Source organism: Cervus elaphus, chromosome 18, assembly GCF_910594005.1.
Source record: "Cervus elaphus chromosome 18, mCerEla1.1, whole genome shotgun sequence".
Lineage (NCBI taxonomy): Eukaryota > Metazoa > Chordata > Mammalia > Artiodactyla > Cervidae > Cervus > Cervus elaphus.
In genome coordinates this window covers 47,213,249-47,239,380 of record NC_057832.1, presented here as the reverse complement: position 1 = coordinate 47,239,380, position 26,132 = coordinate 47,213,249, and the positions used below count along the sequence as shown (strand labels likewise).

At 36.2% G+C, this 26,132-nt stretch overlaps 1 protein-coding gene across 9 annotated transcripts in view; it reads right to left on the bottom strand.

Moving 5' to 3' along the window:
• The window catches only part of CACNA2D1 (calcium voltage-gated channel auxiliary subunit alpha2delta 1), a 509,130-nt gene that overhangs the window by 286,080 nt on the left and 196,918 nt on the right, over positions 1-26,132 (bottom strand). The gene's annotated exons all lie outside the window — the stretch shown is intronic.

Sequence of the window (26,132 nt, the reverse complement as noted above, 5' to 3'; positions counted from 1 at the left end):
AAAATCATGTCCTAGGTAGTTGTTTAGTTGGTTCACTAGGTAGTCAGTCCTTCTTAGACATGTTTTGAAAAGTACAGGTGAGTAAGAGTCTATTTAGGGCTAACTGACTTTCTTACACCAAAGACTCACTGATTTTCATTGACCTAAGAAATATGAACAGTTCAAAATGCCATTACCAACATGCCAACAATTGCCTCCGCAACTCACCAGCCACCATTTATTGAGGGCTGACTCACACTCTGCTGGGTATTTGACACATATTTTCTCATTTGTTCTCACAAGAGATTGAAAGGAAGGAGACTGAAGTGCATTTTAAATGAGGTAAAGGATTATTACCTAGACCTACTTTCTGGGTCTTAGGCTTTTCCTATAACACATTCTTTTCGGAGAAAGGGAAGAACTGATTTAGCTTCTCAGACAAGTGTGCAGACTCTGAGACATTTTGTCATTCTGCTAGCATATCATCTCTTCAGAGGGATCGATTAAAAAACAGCTGAGTTATAGGGACAATAGAGCAGGCTTTTTGAGCACAGATAAGGAAAGGATCCCTTCAATTATCCATCATGTTAGAAATTAGAACAGATTCATCAGACACAACTGAAATGACTAAGCAGCAGCAATAGACCAAAAAAAAAAAAAGAAAAGAAAAGAATATCCTAAAGGAAGAAGAAATATGAGATTCAGGGGCTTACTCCTATAATGTTAGACCAAGAAACTATCTTCACTATTATTCTGCACCTCTCATTTAGCTCCCAAATTGTATGTGTTTATATACTTCATTATATACTAGATCTTTTAGTCCTTCATTTAGTTCTTCTAAATGAAGAATCACTTGAACCAGATGCAGTGCTCAGTTTAACTTGTAGTATAAAAACTATTTTAGGAGGTTTTCATTTTGCATTATATAAAACACATAAAATATTACAATTCTTATCTGCACAAGGACAATGAAAATTTTTAAACTACCTTGGAATGATTTGCTCCCGAAATTTGCTAAATTTGCTCCCGAAATCATGCTAAAAATTAAAACTACCTTTTAAAAAAAAATTGAATACAGATTAATAAAATTGAAAGATGTTGCTCTAGAGCTAAATACGGTCTCTAGGATATAAAGAGTTGAAAAAATAATAAAATAGTGTCCATCCCCCACCTTCGTGGCAACAAACTTATTCATACTAAAGGAGCTCAGGACCTTTGGTCTGAAAGGTTGGAAGAAGTTAAAAATGACCCAGCCAAAAACACGTCATCGTCTTACATGGCTCACAAAGAACAGGAAAAGGTCTTTAAACGCCGAGATACACAAGTGCAACTGATCTTCCAAAAGGGTGAGAAAATAAATTGTATAAACTACAAAGTTGAGAGTTTGCTATTGATTCTGGCAAAGGCTCTAGGATAGGTTCTGAGTCCTGAGAAGATTGAATTGCATCAGGTATCTGACTGGTTATTGGTTTAGAAAGCTATTAAGATCTCTTCTGAACCAGAAACTACAGGCCTATCAGTAATAGGGACTGGTTTGGGTTCTCTGGATAAACATGTTCCTAGAATGGTGAAGAAAATGTATTAGATTAACACAACTTAATCAAAACCTCACATGATAGCAGTATGTGGCCTAGTGACTAAGAGGGATTCCTCTGGATCTGATTCTATCTGCTTCTGTTCTTATTCCCGTTTCATAATCCTTTATCTGAAAATTTCAGGGCCAGAGTTTGGAATTTAATACTTTTAAAATTTTTACAGAGAAACTGTATAGATGAATATATACAGATGAATATGCTATTAAACTTCCCAGCACTCAATATTAAACACAGTGAAATGTCAACTGCACTGTGTTTAATATTGGGTTATGGGAATTCTGTAAATAAGAGCTCTCTGTAAGTAAGGGCTCATGTACCTATAGTTTTGTGACTTCACATTAATTATTTAATTGCTACAGGCAAGTTATTTAGCTACTATGAATTTCAGTTCCCATATCTTGAAAAACAAGGTAACAACAACTATCTTAAAGGATGCTGGTGATAATTTAATAAAAAACCAAGAATTACCATGACACACCTAGAACCAGACACTCTGGAATGCAGTCAAGTGGGCCTTAGGAAGCATTTACTATGAACAAAGCTAGTGGAGGTGATGGAATTCCAGCTGAACTATTTCAAATCCTAAAAGATGATGCTGTGAAAGTGCTCCACTTAATAGGCCAGCAAATTTGGAAAACTCAGCAGTGGCCACAGGACTGGAAAAGATCAGTTTTCACTCCAATCCTAAAGAAAGGCAATGCCAAAGAATGTTTAAACTACTGCACAATTGCACTTATCTCACACTAGCAAAGTAATGTCAACATTCTCTAAAGGAGGCTCCAACAGTACGTGAACCTAGAACTTCCAGATATTCAAGATGGATTTAGAAAGGCAGAGGAGCCAGAGATCAAATTGCCAACATCCGCTGGATCACAGAGAAGGCAAGGGATTTGCAGAAAAAACATCTGCTTCACTGACTACTCTAAAGCCTCAGTCTGTGTGGATCCCAACAGTGGAAACAGTGGAAAATTCTTACTTAAAGAGCTGTAAATACCACACCGCTTTGCTTGCCTCCTGAAAAATCTGCGTATGCAAGTCAAGAAGCAACAATTAGAACTGGAGATGGAACAGATTGGTTCCAACTTGGGAAAGGAATACAACAAGGCTGTATATCACCCTGCTTATTTAACTTATATTCAGAGTGTGTTAGTTGCTCAGTCATGTCTGACTGTGACCTTGTGGACTTCACAGCCTGCCAGGCTCCTCTGTCCATGGAATTCTCCAGGCAAGACTATTAGAGTGGGTACCCTGTCCCTTCTCCAGGGCATCTTCCCAACCCAGGGATAAGACCTGGGTCTCTCACCCTACAGGCAGATTCTTTTATCATCTGAGCCACCAGGGAAACCCCAGAACATTAACATCATGTGAAATCCTGGGCTGGATGAATCACAAGCTGAAATAAAGACTGCTGCAAGATAAACCAATAACCTCAGATATGCAGATGATACCACCTTAATGGCAGGAAGTGAAAAGGAACTAAAGAGTCTCTGAATGAGGATGAAAAAGGAGACTGAAAAAGCTGGCTTAAAACTTAACATTCAAAATACTAAGATGGTATCCAGTCCTGTCACTTCATGGCAAACAGATGAGAAAAAAAATGGAAACAGTGACAGATTTCATTTCCTTGGGCTCTAAAATCACTGTGGACTGTGAGTGTAACCATGAAATCAAAAGACATTTGCTCCTTGGGAGAAAATCTATGACAAACCTAGACAGCATATTAAAAAACAGAGACATCACTTTCAACAAAGGTCCATACAGTCAGAGCTAAGTTTTTTCCAATAGTCAGGTACAAACGTGAGAGGTGGACCATAAAGAAGGCTGTGCACCAAAGAACTGATGCTTTCAAACTGTGGTGTTGGAGAAGACTCTTGAGTGTTTCCTGGACAGCAAGGGGATCAAACCAGTCAATACTAAAGGAAATCAACCCTGAATAATCATTGGAAGGACTGATGATGAAGTTCTGATACTTTGATGCAAAGAGCTGACTCACTGGAAAAGACCCTGATACTGGGAAAGATTGAGGGAAGGAGGAGAAGGGGACAGCAGAGGATAAGATGGTTAGATGGTGATCCATTGATCACCGACTCAATGGACATAAGTTTGAGCAAACTCTGGGAGACAGTGAGGACAGGTAAGCATAGTGTGCTGCAGTCCATGGGGTTGCAAAGAGTCAGACATGACATAGCAACTGAACAACAACAACAAATGATTAATTTTTCAACCTTTGCTCTAAACCAGTGATTTAGTGGTCAATACTAGCCACACTAAAAACAAAAAGGGATCGTTTTTAAAAAATAGAAATACCTGGGTCCCACACACTATCAATCGCACTGGTATCTCTCTCTCTGCTGGTATGACCAGGAACATGACAGTTTTCAAGGCTCCCTCTTGATTCTGATATCAGAGAGACTAAAAACCATTATTCCAAATATATCATCACTGGGAATCCTGGATGCTGCTGCTTTTTTTTTTTTTTTTTTCCTTTTTGTAGAATCTAATGACTCTCTGAACAAATTCATCATCAAAAACTGAAACAACCAATGGTTTAAGAAGATATATATAGTCTTTCCATTAGAAATTTCTTAAAATTAGTTCAGTGTGTATGGACTTAGATTACTAGGTGGTTGGTTTCTCATAGACTAACTACTTTGAGGAAAACGTCTAGCCCCACAAATACAAGATTAGATCCAAAGTGCACCAACTGTGAGGCTCTGGAAGAGCACATCACTTTCCCACTTGCACATGGCTCCTTCTACGATGAGACCCTCTCAGACCCTATATGACAACAGAGCTCTGACTCACAACTTCTGAACCAACCAACTTGGGAAACCACACTACAATTCTGCAGCAACTTGCTCAGCACTGTCAGAACTTGGTCAAAGTTCTGACAGCATCTCTATACTCGTGCCCTGTACTGCAACTCAGGATCAACCAAAGAAAGCCATCTATGTACCCAACCAATCACATAAGATGCCCCACTCTGGACAGTCCTCCGTAGCCTCCCCTTGCCAACATCTTCCTATCACAGAACACTCTAAGCCCTTCCTCTTTTTTTGTCATGCTGTCCCACTCCCCTCCCCTGTGTCTAGGCCAAGTACAAGTGATGGTGGCTGCCATATAAAGCTCAGAATAGACAGCCTCTGTCTTTTCTAGCAGGCAAGGTCTTCACTTACTTCCAGAGTTCAGTGGATGAGTAGCATAAAGGCTAGGCACACAGCTCCATTTCCTGTTACATTTTTCCATCCATTCATTTAAATTTTGTGTGGACAACATACACACAGAAAGTCATATCTCCCAAGCATAAAACTCAATGAATTTTCATAAACCAAAGCTACGGTTTTTCTAGTAGTCATGTATGGATATGAGAGTTGGACTATAAAGACAGCTGAACACTGAAAAATTGATGCCTTCGAATTGTGGTACTGAAGAAGACTCTTGAGAGTTCCTTAGACTGCAAGGAGATCAAACCAGTCAATCTTAAAAGAAATAAACCCTGAATATTCATTGGAAGGACTGATGCTGAAGCTCCAATACTTTGGCCACCTGATGCAAAGAGCCAACTCATTAGAAAAGTCCCTGATACTGGGAAGGACTGAGGGAGGAGGAGAAGGGCGCGACAGAGGATGAGATGGTTAGATAGCATCACTGACTCAATAGACAAGGGTGTGAGCAAACTCCAAGAGTTGGTGAAGGACAGGGAAGCCTGGCATGCTACAGTTCATGGGGTTCCAGAGTCAGAAACTACTTAGCAACTGAACAACAATAACAAACACACTTGTGTAATGAGCTCTGAGGTGAAAAAACTCCATGTTCTGAACAGCCCCTAAATACCCTCTTTTGCACTCCCTTCCAGGCACTACAGTTTCCCCTGAAGAGTAACTTCCATGCTAACTGCTAATCCCAGGGCAGCTTGGCTTGCTTGCTATTTTATTGATATGGAATTAGTGAAAAGTATCCACTTGTGCTGTCCAGCTTTCTTCACTCAAGGCTACGTTTCAGTTTTGTCCTTGTTATAGCGTATTCTCACTGCCATATCATATTCCCATGCCATAACTGCGCCACAGTTGACGCTTCCATGTTTACTGTTGCTGGACATGCGGGGAGCCTCCAGTGTGGTGCAATTAAAAACAGTGCCGATCACCATTTACAATAGCCAAGACACGGAAACCACGTAGATGTCCACTGACAGACAAATGGGTAAGGACGACGTGGTACATGTATACGATGGAATATTACTCAGCCATTGAAAGGAATAAAATAACACCATTTGCAGCAACATGGATAGACCTAGAGATTACTTTAACAGGAAGTAAAGTAAATCAGACAGGGGAAGACAAATACCAAATAGTATCACTTATATGTGGAATCTAAGATACAACACGAATGAATATATCTATGAAAGGAAAACAAAAAAACAGACTCACAGATACGGAAAACAGACTTTTGGTTGCCAAGAAGGAGAAGTGTGAGGAAGGGAAGGATTGGAAGTCTGGGATCAGCACATACAAACTATTAGATAGAGGATGGATAAACAACGACGTCCTACTGTACAGCACGGGAGCTACATTCACCACCCTACGATAACCCAGCATGGAAAAGAACAGGAAAAAGCGTCTATGTATACATGTATAACTGAGTCACTCTGCTCTGCAGCAGAAACTGAAAACCACATTTTAAATCAACTATACTTCAATAAAATTTTTTAAAAATAGCACTGCTATGAACATTCTTGCGCTCTTACATTCTTATATTCATGGAAGTGAAAGACAGGGAAGCCTGGTGTGCTGCAGTCCATGGGGTCGCAGACAGTCAGACATGACTTAGTGACTGAACAACAATAAACATTGCAGTGCATGCCTTTTGGCAACCTACATATTTCTATTAAGAAACGTATTTAAGAACTGCAAGACCATAGTGTATACATATGTTTCACTTTGATAGATACAAACGTTGGTTTCTAATTTAAAAAATAAGTCATGTCAACCATGTTCAGTTCAGTTAACTAAAGGAAGAAATTTAGTGTCTGAATTGATACAACCCAACCTTGTATTCTCTATCATGCTATTGTTATTTGAAAAGACTGCTTTAAACTTTTACTTCTAAAAAAAAAGAGAAAGAAAAACACTGCAGATATTATGCCAGTTTTACTTCTAGAAATATACAGACTAGCTTTTGTGAAATAAAATAATTTACATCTACTGGAAATACACCTATCCAAGAATACCAGTATAATAAAAGCATCCTTGGCTTTCTTTTTATATAGTATAAAAAGAAAAGAAGCTGCTTCCATTTTAGAGAATCTTAAAATTAAGCAGGACAAACTTCTCCCTTATATAAGCTACCTGAGGTGGGGACCAGGTCAAATTCATCTTTATATTCCTACAATTATACCTCCAGTACATAGAAGGCTCTGGTTCAATGCTTATAAAATAAATGAATCCTCAAAAAGAAACATCAGCAAATGTTCCCCTTGAAATGTTCTTTTAATGAAGAGGTAGGACACTTGATAAAATGAATTAAATCTGCCTCCCCAGCTTGCCTTTTGTTGTTTGTGCTTCAGGCCCCAGTGCAAAGTGCAGAGACCCACCAACAGGGCATGCCCCACAACGGAAGGCTGGAAAGGACTTGAAGCAAAAGAAGAGGCAAAGTGATTGTTTGCATTTTACCCACCCTGGTTATACAGACTACTCACCTATGATTTGTGTAAGAGCCCTCCACCCCAAGGCTGGATGGGGGGAGACTGCTTAACATCAGTGTAGCTAGAACCAGGCACAGAAAGAAGTCAGAAATGCAGGGGAGCCACCAAGCCTGGAAGCTTCGATTCACATTTGTTGCCACATTAACTGTGTTTACTAAATAACTGGCACTAATCTTTTACATTTGCTAAGAGATAGTAGCTCAGAGGGTAAGGAGTCTGCCTGCAATGCGGGAGACCAGAGTTCGATCCCTGGGTTTGGAAGATCCCCTGGAGAAGGAAGTGGCAACCCACTCCAGTATTCTTCCCTGTAAAATCCCATGAACGGAGGAGCCTGGTAGGCTACAGTCCTTGAGGTCGCAAAGAGTTGGACAGGACTGAGTGACTTCACTTCACTTCACGAGATGGTTCTGTCAGACTGTCAATAACATGTTTTGGGGAGAACCAGAGAAAGAACCCTGTAGCAAAACACTTCAGTTTTGTACGATTTCAATATACTACCACCAAAAAACAAAACTACATTGTAAGATAAATAGATACCAGGGTGATAAGAAAAATGTCATTGGTCTAGATAAAAAGTAAGTGCTCTGAAGTTTATTATGTACTCTCGCTCTCCACCTGATCCTGCCCAAGTGAAAAGAATGAAAATAACAATGAGAAAGGAACATTATCACCTCTAACTCCACTTTAGCCCAAGAGATGTTTGTACTTTTCCTAATGCTTATAGTCTTTATTCAGTTGTACAATTCTAATAAATCATGGTGTGCATGTGCATACACTTATAAACTTTTACTTTACCCCATAACACACTGTCTGTATTGAAACATAGTATTTTTTTGTAAAATATAAAATACTCTACTCACTAAAAAAATTAAAATTATAAATATTCTCTTATTGTGTGATATTTAAATTTTGAACAACTTTCTACTATTCTGTGTTTGTGGCTTTCTAGCCTTTTTCCCACTTTATAAACTATTTTTTGAGGACATATACCCAGGACCAGGAATATGAGGTCAAAGAAAATGCATATATTTTTTATTTCTAAAATACTTTTGCCAGTATTATAAATTTAAATTGTCCTAATGTTAAAATTTAAAACAAAGTAGCACCTCAAATTAGGATGCCACACTCATTTGGCCCCAATTCACACCACATTGATAAATATCATCTACAACATAAAGATTTTTTCATCTGGCTAATGCTTTCATAAAGTGATACATGCTTTAAAGTAACAAATGTTCCCTTCTTTGTGTTGCCAGCAAATCAGATAATCCACACATTTCTAACTGTAGATTGAGATAAGATATCCATGGGGGAAAAAAAATGTACAAACTTTTATTGAAAACATATCAAGTACCAGACCTTATGTTACAGACTTTCTCATGTGTTATCAAAGGCTGCAAAGCATATTGTAACTGCTCTCATTTATACAAAATTCAGGGTAATGCACAGTACATTTAGTTTCTATTATAACATCACAAATACTCACGGAAAAGACTAAAACTAATACATATGCTTCAGGATTGCTTTTAAGGAGAAATTCTGAAATATTTAAAATCAGGTAGGTAATTTCTTACAACACAGAAGCAATTAATTTAGTTGACATTTAGACGACAACTTTTTCTGTCCTGACTTTGAACTACTTATAGAAAAGAAACCCTTCATAAAATTTACCTTAGATGAAAGAATTCTAAAGCATCTTAAACCAAATTCATCATAAAAGTATGTTCCAGAAAACATTTTATCCCTAACATATTAATATTTTAGAACACAAACATTCCCTGAATTTTCTTCAGGTGTTCATAAATATTTTTTCCCTTTTTAAGTTAGTTTACTATTGAAAAATAGTATCCATACAGAAAAGTGTATCAAGTATAATGATCTGAACAAGAAGGAAGTACTCATGATGCATTCACATCAAAACCAAATCACCAGCATCTCAGAAATGTCCCCCGTGCTCTAACTTCTAACACCAGAGATTAGTTTCGCCTTCACAGATATTTTTTTAATCTAGCAAAGCTCTGATAAATTCTTTGTGACCTTTATTGAAGTATTCATTTAATTTCTGCTAGCTCTTTCATTTCTTCACTGAAGACAGAAATTTATCCCCTGAGATCAAGTAAAGCAGACCTGATGAAAATAGTAATATCAAATTGGCACTGATCGGGACAGCCTTTGAAAGTCTACTACTGGCGCATACTATACATCTGCAGGTTCTATTTTTCCCTTCCACTCTTACAATCACATCAAAACCAAGAAGATTATGTTTCACTAAAACAACTCAGAGATAGTAGTTATATTTGCATAACATGATTTATTCCTGCTTAGTTCACTACCATCTGTTTTCATATTTTAAGTAGAAAGATTTATACATGTAACAATCTTACATAACCTTTCACATCTATTTTAGAGAGCAGTTGGCCCAAATCTAGATAATTTTTTCTATGTATAGTCATTTACAAAAGGTAGGACACAAGCTCCTCATGTCAGTAATTTTTCTCAGTATAAATAATTTAAAGCCTCATTACATGTAATAAGAACAATTGCTTGTTACAATTATTAACTGAAATATGCATTAAGATATATTAAAATAATGTATATATAAAGATGATATGTTAAGATAAATAATGAATATATTAAGATGCCTCCTGATATCAACCTCTTGAATCCTTATGTAAAACATAAAACATACACTGAACACAGGAGAAAAAACTTCAAAAATTTACTTTTCTTAATGTTTATTTTCTTAGAAATGGTTCAAAATGCTTCTCCTAATCAATGATAAAAGAGGATTATATGAGAAACTAGATAATTCTTTTAATTAAAATGTTAAGACTTAATTACCAAAAGCATATACATATGCTGTTTCACATCCTACTATTTTATTTTTTAAGTATTAAATAATATATAGCTAGTAGATTCATCATCATGTGAGACATATTTTTTTAACTATCTTATCAATATATCTAAACTAAAATATCACAGAAGGTCGGGTAAGGAATGTAATTATTCAGATATTACATTCACATAAGCACCAACAATTAACACTTACATATAAACATATGTAATATATTTGTACTATTAATATATAAAAATTAAATATTCAGCCATATGTATGTTCAATGAATTTGTGTCTTTATTATCCATCAAAAGTTTTTCAAGAATAATTTTTTTTTTTTAGAAAAAGATAGCTATTCTTCAATCTTGAAGAATTTTACATTATTTCACCACAAGGGGGCCATAACAATCTTCTTTGAATTTTTCAGACAACCCACAGAAAACTGAAAGGGGAGTCAATCAATCAATGAAAATTAAGTAGTTAACATAAGGAAATGTTTACTAATGCAAAGTATGATTTTTGAAAGTGAAAATGAATACAAATTACCTTGCTTTGTCCCATATATACCATGCATTTGAAGAGAGAAACTTTTTCTTACTTCTCTCTCATAAACAGGCATATCCCCTTGCCTCTGGGCTCATAATACAGTTTTACTTTAAATAGAATTAGTGTTAAATATGATGGCCTTTGAGAATTACTAATAAAACTGTTACTATTTAACTGTTGCAACATATCACATGGCAAATATTAAACTCTACCCAATATCCAATGCAGTGAGCAGAGTAGAAACTTGGGAATGAGTAAAATTACTAAAACATGTTCACCAGGCTAAACAAGCAAACTAAAACATGAAAGTAATGTCTAACAATGGTATGCTTTAATTCTGTCCCTCTTCCTTTTAATTAAAATTACTTACAAAACAGATGGACTGGTAAGCTATATAAGGCAACTAAACATTTTGCTCAAATAGGCTCTGTGGTGCCATCAGCAAAAATCAACTCCTCTCTGCAGATAAAAATGATATAATGCTTGCCTCTTGAAAGAACAGTCGAACCAGTGCTAAACCTAAAGTGGAACTAAACCAATTATATTTTAGCCCTTTAGCTGGTGCCTTGGGCCAAGTTATCCAGCATAACCACCAAAGGCAAATGGAAATGAATTCGAAAGACAGGGATGCTTCCTTCCATGCACTGGCAACATAATGAATTCGCTATAGCCAATGATGCTTTTAACTGCCAGAAACTCCATCCACTCTCACACATCACTTTAAATTCTGTTAAACCAGAGAAGTGAAAAGTGATGATGACGATGATGATGATAGAAATAGCTGAATAACCAAAGATTAATCAGAAGGATACTGATAAAAGATCTACTGATGATTCTTCTAATTTTATCTTTTTTATTCACTCTCACAGATTTTGCCTAAGATGCCAAGAAACTCTGACTGTCAAATGACTCTGGTGGTTGGACTCTTAGCTTTGGAGCGATAGAGGCATGATAAGCAGTGGCGACAGTTAAAGAAACAAGAATGACCTGGGTGTATTCCTAAAACGCCACTGCATGTGAGGCCCAATGATGTCTCTAGACAAAGGAGATGATATTTCTGTGTCTCATTCCCCTCATCTCTCTAATGGAAATATACTCCCCACCAGCCCTACTGATGACTGACGTGTTTTAGGATCTAAGAAAGAACTTCCCATGAATGAACCCTACTAACACTCACAAAAACTTACTTGAAAGGCTAGAAGAGAACAGAAACAAGCAGACTAACAACTGTTGACAACATTCTCAGTTGTGTAGCACTGTACTAACAAAAAGACACCTGCTTCCTAAGGAAAACCAAGATTTGAGGAGAAAAATGCAGCATAGAAAAGGCCTCTCTAGAATTTCTGCTGTTACTAGGTAAATCCCAAACTTACGAAAAGTGAACACTGACTTCCTAGGCAAGAATGCTGTTTCTAAGCAAATTTTCTGGGGCTTTGGATCCATTCCAAAGCACAGGCTCATTCGGCTCGAATGGAAAATAGAGACAGCACCATTCCAAGAGCCAACCTGCATTAAAAACAGTGCAGATCAATAATGTACTTGGCATCTGTATGCCAAACTGGTAGGTGCTCCGGGCATGCATAACTAATACACAAAGTCTTACTGGTTTTTCAAAAGACCTTCAACAAGTTGCACTTGACATTCACAAAAGAGCACACTCTCGGTGATAATGCTATTTCTCTCTTTAGTTTTAATATAATGTGACACTCATAATTTAATCTCTACACTAACCAATTGTGTATCAGAAAAATTGACTCCGAGGAAGCCATTTTCTTCACTGACTTAAGTTACAAAGAGGAAATCAAAGTTATCAGAAGCCTTCTCCTCCCTTTCAGTAGTGTTGCCTACATTTCAGCTTTTTCTAAAAGTATCCAACTTGACAATATAACAAAAGCAGAAAAAAATTTTATTATTTTTAAGTTCTATTTGACTTATGTTCTTAACAATGTTTTCTCACTAATGGCAGAGTTCCATGACATAAAACTAATTTATCATCTACTGCAGGTGATTTTTATTCTGAATTCTAAAATTTTATGTTGAAGAGCGAAACAAAATTACAAATAGCCCAGTTAGCTAGAACTTGTAAAAGGAAATCTGTTTCCTCAGCAATGATGGAATCCACTTACATTTCTAACTAGGTATGTTAAATATAATTATAAATTTAAATAGTCTTTATTTTAATGGGTTCACCTAAATCATATACTAGCACCTGTAGAACTGAAATTTGTCACACTAATTCTATAACACTGTACTTATCATGAACATATCTTTAAGTGTCTAATAGCTGAAAACTTATCGAACACTTTTTTAAATTACAAAAGAACTCAGAATCAGAGTATCCTAAATCCTAAAACTAAAGTTCTTATTTTCCTAATCTTAATAAATCTCAAAATAATAAAATAGCCCATTCCCTTTATAGTCTTCTAAAATTTGGGGTAATGTTAGGAACTAAACATAAAATTTAATAACTAGAACCTCTAAAACTAGCTCAGTGAATAATTACTCAACACAATATATCAGAGTTGTATGTGGTTTTGGCAAAACATCAGACATATACACACAAACTTATCTTTCTGTGTGACTTTTTAGAGGTTTTTTTTCCCCCATATCTCCTGATATTTTTTCTACTGTGACTCTCAGGTATGAATAGGTTGTGTCAAACCCTATGCAATTAAGTACTTTTAATTTTACAACCAAATCATGAGCAGATATTAACCTCACTTAAATATTCTGATCACTAATGGAATTTCTTTCCAAAGTCAAAGCAATTGGTCCAACCGGTGGCTTACATGGAAACCAATTTAAAATTGGCTAGAGATGTCAAAATTGGCTGAAGATGTCAATTTAAAAAATAAGAAAATATGAACCGGACTTATGATGATGTAAGCATTACTGACCATTCCTGTTATTCTCAGCTATTTATTGTTATATAGTAACAGTAATTTTTTTCACACACTATCTCCTACATAATCTGTGATCATCTTCTCCACCATCCTACATTTTAGATAGTATAGATACTATCTTCTTTTGGGGGGTAAGGAAAGTGAAATCACACAAGTTCACACTGGAAACAAGAATAGTAATGATTCAGGATTATCTGTCTGAAAGTCCAGCATTCAACCACTAACGAGTGTCTTACAGAATCAATATTTCTTGTGTTCCTCACTAGCAGGAAGGCTTATGCTAACCTTTTGAGTAAGTTCTTATTGTCACCAAAACTCACTTAAATCTAGTGTAAAAGGAGAGAAGAAAAATTACATCACACTAGTGAGCATTCCCAAACGCATGCTGGAACTATTAATCTGTCACACCAGCCATGATCAGAACAGATCCAGTCTTCTTTTTCTTCTTCCAGTTTTACTGAGATATAATTGACATAGAGTACTATGTACGTTTAGGGTGTACAGCATAATGACCTGACCTAAATACATCAAGAAATGATTACCACAATAAGTTCAGTGAACAGCCATCATTTCTTATCAGTTCAGTTCAGTTACTCAGTCATGTCTGACTCTTTGCAACCCCATGGACTGCAGCGCGCCAGGCTTCCTTGTCCATCACCAACTCCCAGAGCCTACTCAAACTTATGCCCATTGAATCAGTGATGCCATCCAACGATCTCATCCTCTGTCCTCCCTTTCTCCTCCAGCCTTCAATCTTTCCCAACATCAGGGTCTTCAAATGAGTCAGTTCTTCACATCAGGTGGCCAAAATATTAGAGTTTCAGCTTCAGCAACAGTCCTTCCAATGAATATTCAGGACTGATTTCCTTTAGGATGGATTGGTTGGATCTCCTTGCAGTCCAAGGGACTCTCAAGAGTCTCCTCCAACACCACAGTTCAAAAGCATCAATTCTTCGGTGCTCAGTTTTCTTTTAGTCCAACTCTCACATCCATACATGACTATTGGAAAAATCATAGCCTTGACTAGATAGACATTTGTTGGTAAAGTAATGTCTCTGCTTTTTAATATGCTGTTTAGGTTGGTCATAGCTTTTCATCCAAGGACCAAGGGCTTTTAATTCATGGCTGCAGTCACCATCTGCAGTGATTTTGAACCCAAAAAATAAAGTCTGTCACTGTTTCCATTGTTTCCCCAACTATTTGACATGAAGTGATGGGACCAGATGCCATGATCTCAGTTTTCTGAATGTTGAGCTTTAAGCCAACTTTTTCACTCACCTCTTGCACTTTCATCAAAAGTCAATAAGCTCTTTAGTTCTTCTTCACTTTCTGCCATAAGGGTGGTGTCGTCTGCATATCTGAGATTATTGATATTTCTCCCTGCAATCTTGATTCCAGGTTGTGCTTCACCCAGACCAGTGTCTCGCATGATGTACTCTGCACATAAGTTAAATAAGCAAGGTAACAATATACAGCCTTGACACATTCCTTTCCCGATTTGAAACCAGCCTGTTGTTCCACGTCCAGTTCTAACTGTTGCTTCTTGACCTGCATGCAGATTTCGCAGGAGGCAGGTCAGGTGATCTGGTGCTCCCATCTCTTGAAGAATTTTCCAGAGTTTGTTGTGATCCACACAGTCAAAGGCGTTGGTGTAGTCAATAAAGCAGAAGTAGGTGTTTTTCTGGAACTCTTTTGCTTGTTTGATGATCCAGCAGACGTTGGCAATTTGATTTCTGGCTCCTCTGTCTTTCTTATAGATACAAAATTTCTTGCTGTTTAGTTGCTACATCTTGCCTGACTCTTGTGACCATGTGGACTGTAGTTCCTCAGGCTCCTCTGTCCATGGGATTTCCCAGGCAAGAATACTAGAGTTACCACTTCCTTCTCCAGGGGATCTTCCCAACTCGGGGATCAAACCTGCATCTCCTGCATTGGCAGGTGGGTTCTTTACCACTGAGCCACCATGGAAGCCCCAGATACAAAGTAAAGGTAACAGAAAAAAATATATATTTTCCTTGTGATGAGAATCCTTAGGACTTACCCTTTAACAACAGTGTTAACTATATTAATTGTGTTGTACATTACATCCTTAGTACTTACTTACTTTAACTGGAAGTTTGTCCCTTTTGACTGCCTCTATCCAACTTGGCTCTCCCTTCTCCTCCTGCCTCTAGTAACCACAAACCTGATATGTTTTTCCATGAGTTTCTTTGTTTTGAAGTACAATTGCCCTACAACACTGCTAGCTCTTATACACAATAGTGATTTGGTATTTCTATACATTTTTAAATGATCACCACAGTAAGTCTAGTTATGACCTGTTACAATACAAAGACATTACATAGTTACTGACTGTATTTCCCACACTAGACATATCATATATGATATAAGTCACTTGTTTATTTTGCAATTAGAAGTCTGTACCTTTATCCTCCCTTATCTATTTATTTCCTTCACTCTAGCAACTACCTGTTTGTTGTCTTTATCTATAACTGTTTCTATTTTGTTTGTTTGTTTGTTACTTTTTTTTGATGTCACATGTAAGTGAAATCATACAGTATTTGTCTTTTTCTGACTTGTTTCATTTAGCTTAATACCCTCTAGGTCCATTCATGCTGTTCCTAATGCCAAGATTTCACTCTTTTGTAAAGGCTGAGAAATATCCCATTGCATATAGATACCACGTCATTTTCCATTTGTCTTAGGCTGCTTCCATATCCAGATACTGTGAATAATGCTGCAATGAACACAGTAGTACATGTATCTTTTCTAATTACTGCATTTGTTCTTCAGAAAAATACCCACAAGCAGAATTACGGGATCATATGGTATTAATAGCTCCTTTTTTAACTTTTTGAGCAATCTCCATACTATTTCTCACAGCAGCTATACCGCTCCCCCACCAACCATGCAAGAGGTTTCCTTTTCTGCACATCCTCACCAACATTTTCTACTTCTTGTCTTTTTAATAATACACATTATGACAGGTGTGAGTTGGTGTCTAACTGTTGTTTTAGTTTTCATTCCACTAATTTTGATTAGTGATGTTGAGAAAGCAGATCAGGTCTTAAGAGAAAACTTCAAAGACCAAAGTCACTGGACTTGAAAATGCTTAAGGATCCTAAGACTTTGAAACTGACATGGACTACAGATCAAGAGCTAAAACCATCAGGAGTTTATGAACATATAACTAGAAGCCAGGTATGGATACATTAGTCCCGCCTCTAAGGGTGATCTCCAAAGTCATTGCAAACTATTCTTCCCACCAAAATCTCTCTCCCATAACAGAGCTCTTAGTATTTACGAAATAGGAAAATAAAAACAAAACCTGCTAGGAAATCAAAAATTCATTGAAATGATTTTCTTTTTTATTTATCATTATGTATCTATGGTAAATATGAGATTCTTCTGAGGAACAAAATTCATAGGCACACAACACTTTGACATTTATTTCACTTTTTCTATATTCTGTCTTTTATAATCTGTTCATCATTAGGAGTAAGATATGCAATTTTTAGACATCCATTAGATATGAACCTAGGAAACTCTCTATTAAGCTTAATTTAATTGAAAAGGTGTATGGAAGAAAAATTGAGGAAAGGTCTTTAATAAGTCCAACATAGCTAAAGATCATCTCTAACAACCTCAGGGCAGGGGTACACTCATCTGCCAAAAAATGCCTATGGGAAGGACCATGTCATGGTCTCCTTACATTCACAGAGCCCAGGAAATTAAAGGTACTTGAAGAAATTCAGTTGAACAAATAGCCTGCCAAGTGTGAACACACAGCCAGCTGGCCATGGGTCCTTAGCAGTGAAATATCTTGTTAATGAGAAATTGTCTGGCCTCTGGCCTTAGTCCTTTCCTGTCTGCACTCCTGGAGTGTTTTGTTGTTGTTGTTTTAAGAAAACAGTGTAGTCCATTTAAAGTCTCTTTATAGTTGCATATCATTTTCAAGGAAAATCCCAAGTTCTTTAACATGACAGTCTGTGTTGCTACCAGAAGAACAGAAGAAAAATATTTCTCTATACCATGGTGTTTCTCTAGTCCCATCAAATTACTATTTTGTAGTTACTGGCAAGCATGTTTTTGCTTCAGCAATCCCTAAATCAGGTAGTAGCAATACCTTTCTTACTCCTAGCCCAACACAAGAACCACTCCTTTCTCTGTGCTTCCCAAAACTATGAAGGTAATTCTAACAGCCATGGTCAAACAAACCATATCCTTACATCTCCACTTACCAGAAGTCTCTGAGTTTTTTTTAATGTACAGTCTAGACTTAGACATATTTGTATCTTCAAGGCTATCACTGTGCCAGTCACATGAGAGACACTCATTATATGTTCGCTGAATCGAAAACTGTCATTGCTTTGTAACACACATGTAGTTGACTCTGATGGATCTGTCTTCATGGACAGCCTAGATGTTGCTTGAGGACAACCACAACAAACTCATTCATCTCATTATTTCCAGAACTCATTACAATATCCAAAACACAAAATAGATAGGAAACAATCCTTTATAGAGTTAAAAAAAAATTACTCAGTAGATGATGTATTAGGACAAGGACATTATGAGGAAACTAAATTATTACTAAGTAATAATCCTTAGGAGGCTCCTTATAATATGTTGAGAACCAATACATTAAACTGATAAAAAGATATCAATAATAGCAGCCCGACAGAAGCTCTAGTAACCTGTGTTCATTTTTACAGCAGTATTTTAGTTAAATCCATCTCTTTACTCCCTTTCCTCTCATTTCCTTAAGAGTGACAGAATATTAATTTAGAAATACTATCATGTCAGGAGAATAAAAGACACTAAAGAGTATGCTACAGCAGAAAGCTAAATCTTATTGCCTCTAATGCCAATAAGTTGGTCAAATAAACCTAGATGTGGGCCATATGTGATAAATTCAGAGTATGCTCCAAAAAAAGATCAGGACTATATAAAAACACCATAAGGGAACTAAAATTTAAGCTCCACTCAATCATGACTCAATGAACTAATAATTTTAAACTATTCAATAGGCCCCATCTCCTCCAAAAATCAAAACAAGCAAACAAACAAAAAAAAAGCTATGATAGTGATGCCTCCCTCGTTTTTTCCAAGTTTCTCTTCATTAGTAATTACAGCAGCAGCAGCTAAAAATAATTGTGTCATCTGGTAATCTTTCCTAGTAAATTAATTTTTTTTTCTTTAAGGCACATTTATGTAGCTACAAAGCTGTTCACAAAAACAAAAAAAAAAGAAAAAGAGTAATATTCCCAATATCCATGATAAAGATATCCTAATTTATATTGTTGAAGCCAGTGCCAAAGCATTTCCATAGCAAGTGAAAGAAAGTGAAGTCACTCAGTCGTGTCTGACTCTTTGCAACCCCATGGTCTGTAGCCTACCAGGTTCCTCTATCCATGGGATTTTCCAGGCAAGAGTACTGGAGTGGTTGCCATTTCCTTCTCCAGGAGATCTTCCCAACCCAGGTCTCCCGCACTGCAGAGGACGCTTTACCACCTGAGCCAGAGAAGTCCAAATCATTTGCCTCGTTTTAAATTATATTAGAAGCTTAATAAACACTAAAAAAAAAGATATATATATATAGCATTTTCCTGCCTAGCAAATGAACTTGTCCAAGGCAGGAAGGCCTGTTGAAGTATTTAGCCTGTCCACAAGGTCTACTTGAACTTGTTTATGTGCTCATGATGTGTAAACACGCACACATTCACACACACACACACATACACCATCACCATGGAACAGTTTCCAATGTCTTCACATATGTACAAGACCTCATCCACACTGCTCCACAGTCTATAGTAAAGAAGATAAAGACATTAAGTGTAAAAAAGTAAGAACAAACGTAGATGTTACATGTTTAACTAAGAATAGGAATATCAAAAATGAAGCTAGGACTGAGCGATGAACACAACCTACAGTTTCAGACTCTCTGTGGAGCATATGGAATAGAAAAAAGATCCTCATCTTTGGGGTCATACAGATTCAAATTTAAACCCCACCCCTCACCCTCACCCACCTACCAACTGTACCACTCAGACAAATTAGTTAATAAACCTGTTTCCTCCTCTAGAAAACTAACATTGCTGACATCATAAGTTTACTGTGGTTATTAAATCAAATAGAATCTCTAAAACAACAGGCTCTCGATATATGTTATATTCCTTCTTCATCTCCTAATTTACAATAAACTTTAAGAGAATTTGAATTTCATTCCTGAGCTAATAATTTCATATAAAAGTTAGCTTAGAAAAAATATTACCTACCCTTTCATGACAATGCAAAATATACTAATACAATGATCTTTAAAATCTCAAAGTTGAGCAACAAGTATAACTATATTATAGATCTGGCAATGTCAATGCATCAAAGAATTCTCACAAATCGTGTATCTTTAATTTTCTGTTGTCTTATATGCTAATTAATTCAATTATTTTAATAAAGTTTCTATTTAATAAAGTACTCTTCCTAAATTTTACGTAAAAGACACCTTTAAGGTTTTGCATAAAAGGTGTTTTAGATTATTGTTATAGAATCATTTAAAAACTGCAGTTGAATTAATAGTATGCAAACCAAAGGATCTAAAGCAGTCCTAAAAACATCTTTATTTTGGTTATTGGACCAGTATTCCAATGCTATCAGTTGTATAGTAGGACTGATGTAACTCAAATATATACTGAAAATAATTTTTTAGATTTTCTCAATGTTATAGCTCAATTATAAATCAGACATCTTTATAAGCTTTATTAACTAGATTAATGAATGCTTACTTATTAAAGATAAACTATGTTTCTATATTTCCAGATTTGACCTAAATACTTTTTATTCTATATTTTACTCTCAAAACTAGGAAGTAGCTTCAGAAAAAATCATGCTAATCTAGACTATATTTTGAATTAATTCAGAAACTTCTTAAGCTCCAGGGAAATGCTTTTCAACCTGCTTAAGGTCAGACAGCTGAAGATAAGCCAATACCCCACGAGGAAACTTCAGCAACCCTGGGAATACTCACTTCATCTCTGTGGGATCAACTTGGGAACTCATGGGAAAAGTGTTCCCAAGAGGTCCTCTTATACCAACACAATCTCACCTTTTAGATGTTAATCTCCTAATCATTCTAGAATTGAGAGACTGAGATCACTGGGGAGAGAGAGTGTGTGTGTGTGTGCGCATGTGTGAGAGAGAGAGTGTGGGTGTGGGTGGGGGGTGTGTGTGTAAGGTGGGGAGACCAGGTCAGAAGAGATAATGCTGGACCCAAGTACACATAAGCGGAAACAATTCCTATGTTTAGTGCTAACACTGCTGTATCAACAGTATGAACTTATATACAGCGGCAAGTTTCTGGAAGGAAAAAAAATGAAATGAAATAAATAAAGTGACATGCTAATGGGAGAAATGCATGCTACTATTTTTAATTTCTCAAGAAGTAAAACTGACTAACTATGCATAGTACTGGTCTACTAAAAATCTTAGTACAGGAACAAACATAAGATCCTGAGCTATAAGAGCAGAACTATGCTGGTACCTCCTCAAGCACATTTAATCATTCAAATATAAGCTTCTAAGATTATTCTTAGAAATCTTCCTCACTCTCTTCACCTTTACAAAGAGAATAAATCTGGTACTCAAAGTCTGCTATGAGGCTTGAATAAGACAAACTTATTCAGAACGTGATCTAGGGAATAATTATGGATTAATTAATATTTTGTGCATCTAAACATCCTTGAAGTAACAAGTGAATTTTATTGCCAAAAATAGTAATATCAGAAAGTAGCATATAATACACTAAACTAAAATAATCAGAATTATCTAATCTATCTGGAATATTATCTTCAAAAGTGAACATTCTAAGATGTAAAACTCTAGAAATTTAAAGTACAGTTAACAATGGACATAGCTATTAGAAGCAATTATCATAATGTTAAAATAAACATTATTTACTCATATTCAAATTCATTACAACTATTTCACTTTTCTGTTAGACAAATAATTTTATTTGTGGATCTTAAGTACATTATATTCATTTCTCCTGGTAAGATTTTCTTTTCTATGTTGAATCTTTTTAAATAAAGTCTACTTTTTCACCCTCATGCCCTAACTGACATTAAGTTTTTTGTAGTAGTAGTCACTGGAAGGATGTGGCTTTCTTAAATGCAAAAGGTCTTACTCAGTAAATCAAGTAACAAGGAAGAGACTTTCATTATATAAAGTATAAATTTTTTCTGCAGTAAATGAACTCACAGATTTCATTTTTTTTTCTTGATTTGTTTGTTTTGTATTTACACATCCATACATTATAAATCAACTTTTTTAGTTGGCTCATTCCAAATTTATTGAAAAAAATACTTTGCAAAAGCAAGAAAAATATATTCTGTTCATATTTTATTAAGACTGTGCCTTAAAACCACAATTAGTGTCACAGTTAGGAAATAGTTCCTCATATTATGAAAGTCAGTCTTCTTTTAAAAACACAAATCAAATGTTCAAGAAAATCTTTAAAGCATCAAAAATTTGTATATTTAACTCTGGATTGTTAGGATACCAAAACATTTTGTTATATGTTAAATAGATATTTAACTAAATATCTATTTAAAGTTTTGCAGAAGAACATTTTTAACTGTGCTGTTCTGATCTTTTGTTTTATAATGAAAGCAAACCTTTAAATATAGTATATGGAACTAAACCACTGACTTCTTTTTTATTTCAAGTCTGCTCCATCTTTCACCCCATCATCCCCTCCACCATCCCATCTTCCACAAGCACCACTAAAGAACACATTTTATTCACATTCTCCCAAAGAGAAGAGTTCTGGACAATTTTAGTTATAGATCATTTAAAAATTCAATCCTACAGTGGATTTCATGCTTTATAAACGTTTTTTTAAAAAACAGCTTGAAAAAAAAAAAAAAAAAAAAACAGCTTGATATATGATTGCTTCATCTTTTCCTGAAATAGGGAAGTAAAATTCCCAACTAGAACAGATTAACTATACAACTATTGACTTGTTATTGTCAGTTATTACTATCAAAGTATTATTAAAATAGCCAATTCTTAATGAGTACTGGCTATCTGCCAAGCAGATGTAGTGTATTTCATACAATATCACATCCAATCTTCACAACAAATCCAGGAACAAGGTGCCATGGTCCCCCTGCAGAAGGGAGAAAGCTGAGGTACCAAAGGTCACATCTCTTAGCCACTCTCACCCCACACCCTGCATGGGTGCAGCCAGAAGAAAACCCACATAGGACCCTGGGTCCCCAAACCTTAACCTTGATTCTATACAGCCTCCCATAGTGAAATCACAGGATTATTTATTTACATTTTCACTCAGGCTTTTGAGTTTTTCAAAGCATTGTTTGTGGTTCTTGCATTTAAATGTCAAAATTCCCATTTTCAAATGTGACCAGATATTCCATGCTGGTTTCAAGAAGAGAATAAAGACAAAAGACTTTTAAGAATTTTCAGGACTGAGCTCACTATTCTTTTGACAGACTAATTTAGAGATGTAAAGCCTTTCATATTTCACCTTGATTTGTATCTGTAAATGAGAGGGAAAACTGTTTCCCTTCATTAATTAATGTGCACATCAGTGAAATAATTTGTGGGTTTCATTATTTTTTCAAAGGTATTGAGCCTCTCGAGGGAAAACATTTCATAGAAACAGTACACTCTTGTTATTGGAACGGCCATTTTATCTCAATGGATAAATATTTCATATGTATATTCATTTATTAGGATTTTAATCAGCTTTAAGTTCAAATCCTTCATGACACTAAGGGATGAGGTATCCAAAGCTACACACAAATCCTTTTATTTATCAAAGAGGTTTCTACAATCCCATAAGACGAAAGAGTGAGCTTGAAGAAGAAAGAAATCTAAAATAACTAGTGATCATAATTTCATTTGTAAAATGGTCTTCACAGACATTTTCTGAGGTACAAATTGCAATTTAGCTTTAATCTTAGTTGTCTACAGTAGACCACCATCGCTAACCTATGCTAAACTGAATCAAGCACTACTAGGAGATGAGCTTAAAGCCCAGGTAGCAATAACACAACAGGCCAAATGCCTGCACATCAGTTTTAATAAAAGGAAAATGAAATTAAATGAAGAAAAAAATAAATAAAAATATTTTCCTAATACTATCAACTTTCCAATTTTAACAGATATAAACATAGTTACTAGAATTATTTTAAAGGTATAATTTTAACTATATTCCACTACTATAGACAAAGGCAATGTGCTTTCCATCAACATCATATGAATTATACTTGGGGAAAAAAATCTATGATCATTACTGCCTCTCACGCTTGGGAAAAGTATAATAAAATTGAAAATGTAGCAGCAGCTTAAAGCTGATTTTCTAACAAAGTTTAAAGCATCCTCTAGCACATACACTTAAACCCAGGGAATAGCAACGATTCTAACAAGAACTATAATATGTAACCTTGGCAGCATGTCCATGGCAAACCTGAGGCCAGCCATGGAACATCAATGTTTCATACTATCAATGATAACTGTTTTACTCTATGCACCTTCACCACAGGTGGAACAAAATTCTCTGAATCCTCTTGAGCTTACAGACTGCTCAGCTCTGCACAGACGCATAATTTGTTTTTGTCTTGAATAAACCCCTGGATAATCATCTAGTCATGCAAAAGAGAGACTTTTTTTTTTAGAATACTAAACTCTTCATTTTTGTATTTAACAAGGTGGAAGAAATTTCTTATAATGGAATAACTAAACATCATATACAGTAAGCTTGAAGAGGATATCTGTTCTACAAATAGAAGGGAACATCAAATGTTGTAAAAAAAGCCAAGCATTCTTAAATGTTCAGTTACTCAAAATGTTGCAAATTCTTTATCCAGACACACACACACACACACACACACACACACACACACACACATCAAAAAACCTTTCAGTTTTGTAAAGTTCACGTCAAAGAAAATGTCGTCTTCACTTTCACAGAGGAGAATACAGAATTTTATTAAAGACTGTTATTATAAGAATAAAATATATATTGATGGCTAGTTATGAAAGCCCTGATAACTTTACCTTCTGGCACAGCATAAGTGAAGTTGCTCAGCTGTGTCTGACTCTTTGCGACCCCATGGGCTGTAGCCTACCAGGCTCCTCCGCCCATGGGATTCTTCAGGCAGGAATACTGGAGTGGGTTGCCATTTCATAGCATAAGCTATGTTTATATTTAAACATCCCTCTATGATAGTTTATCAGTATGTTACTTACTGCTATATATTCATTCTCTGTGTGTATATATCAATAAGTCTGTGGCCTCATCTCATTAAAGGCAGATGTTACTTGTGCAAATTCTCTGCTTGAAACCTGGTCTGATCTGCAGGCTTTGTGTATTTGTGTGTTGTTAGCAGGGCGAGGAGAATGCCAGTGTGGGGAGCAGGGCTGCAAGAAACGGCTTTATTTTTTGATCGGCTGACACGGTAGTTGACACATGTGTACAAGCGCCTCCAATTACCAGTCGTTTCATAAAAGTATCTAAACATATTTGGGGGGAATATTTAGACAGTTTTGATCTTTATGAAGAGGGCAAACCATCTCTGGCTGGTGATACAGACACAGAGGGCTGGGAGAGAGGGAGGTGGGGTTCTGGGGCCCTTTTGACTTTATTCTGATAGTTTTATATATCAAGATACTCTACATTCTCACCCCCTACTCATGGCTACCTCACAAATATACACACATACACAGTCACACCAAGGGCACATGAGGTACAGAGGTGGTTCCTACTCGGAGTATCTTGTTCCAGATACCTCAGACCATCGCTAATATACGAAAACAACAAGCTCTGAAAAGCAGGGAAGCCACAGTGTGCTGGGCTGAACAAGAGTGCGAGTTTAGGACTGCCAACCCTACTCGCTTCCTTTCTCCTCTTTTATGTCTCTCGGGGTTTTAAAATCAGGATCTGAAGTGGAAAAATAACATTTCTAATTTGGAATTAAATCATACTGATCTCTTTCAAGCCTATCTGAATTTAACCTGTAAGTGGCACTAATCCCATCATGAAGGCTCCATCCTCATGAACTCATCATCTCCCCATTGTCCCCACCTAAACCATCACATTAGGTATTAAGTTTCAGCACATGAATGGTGGGGGCGGGGGTGTGTGCATACAAGCATTTAGACCATAGCTGACAGTTTCCCTAGAGCTGAGTCTTAAAAAATAAATGATTACTGGGAATTGAAGAAACATGATTAAACGAAGTATTTTAGGTAAAGGGACTTGAAGAAAAAAAGGAATTTGATGGAAACAAGAGTATGGGACAATTTGGAAATTCTCAACAGATCACACGGCTAGGTTAAAGAGTATAGCAGGGAAGAGCCTGGAAATGAAGCTAAAAAAGTGTGCAAGAATCAGATAACGAAAGACAACGTTTGCCACATTAAAGACAGAAAAGACACACCCTTAGTTTTGGCCTTCTCCCTGTGCTAGGGTTAGCTTTAGCACAGCATCTTCAGGTTTGCCAATCTCATTGCTGCAAAATGACCAGAATTGCTGAAATCACACTTATTTT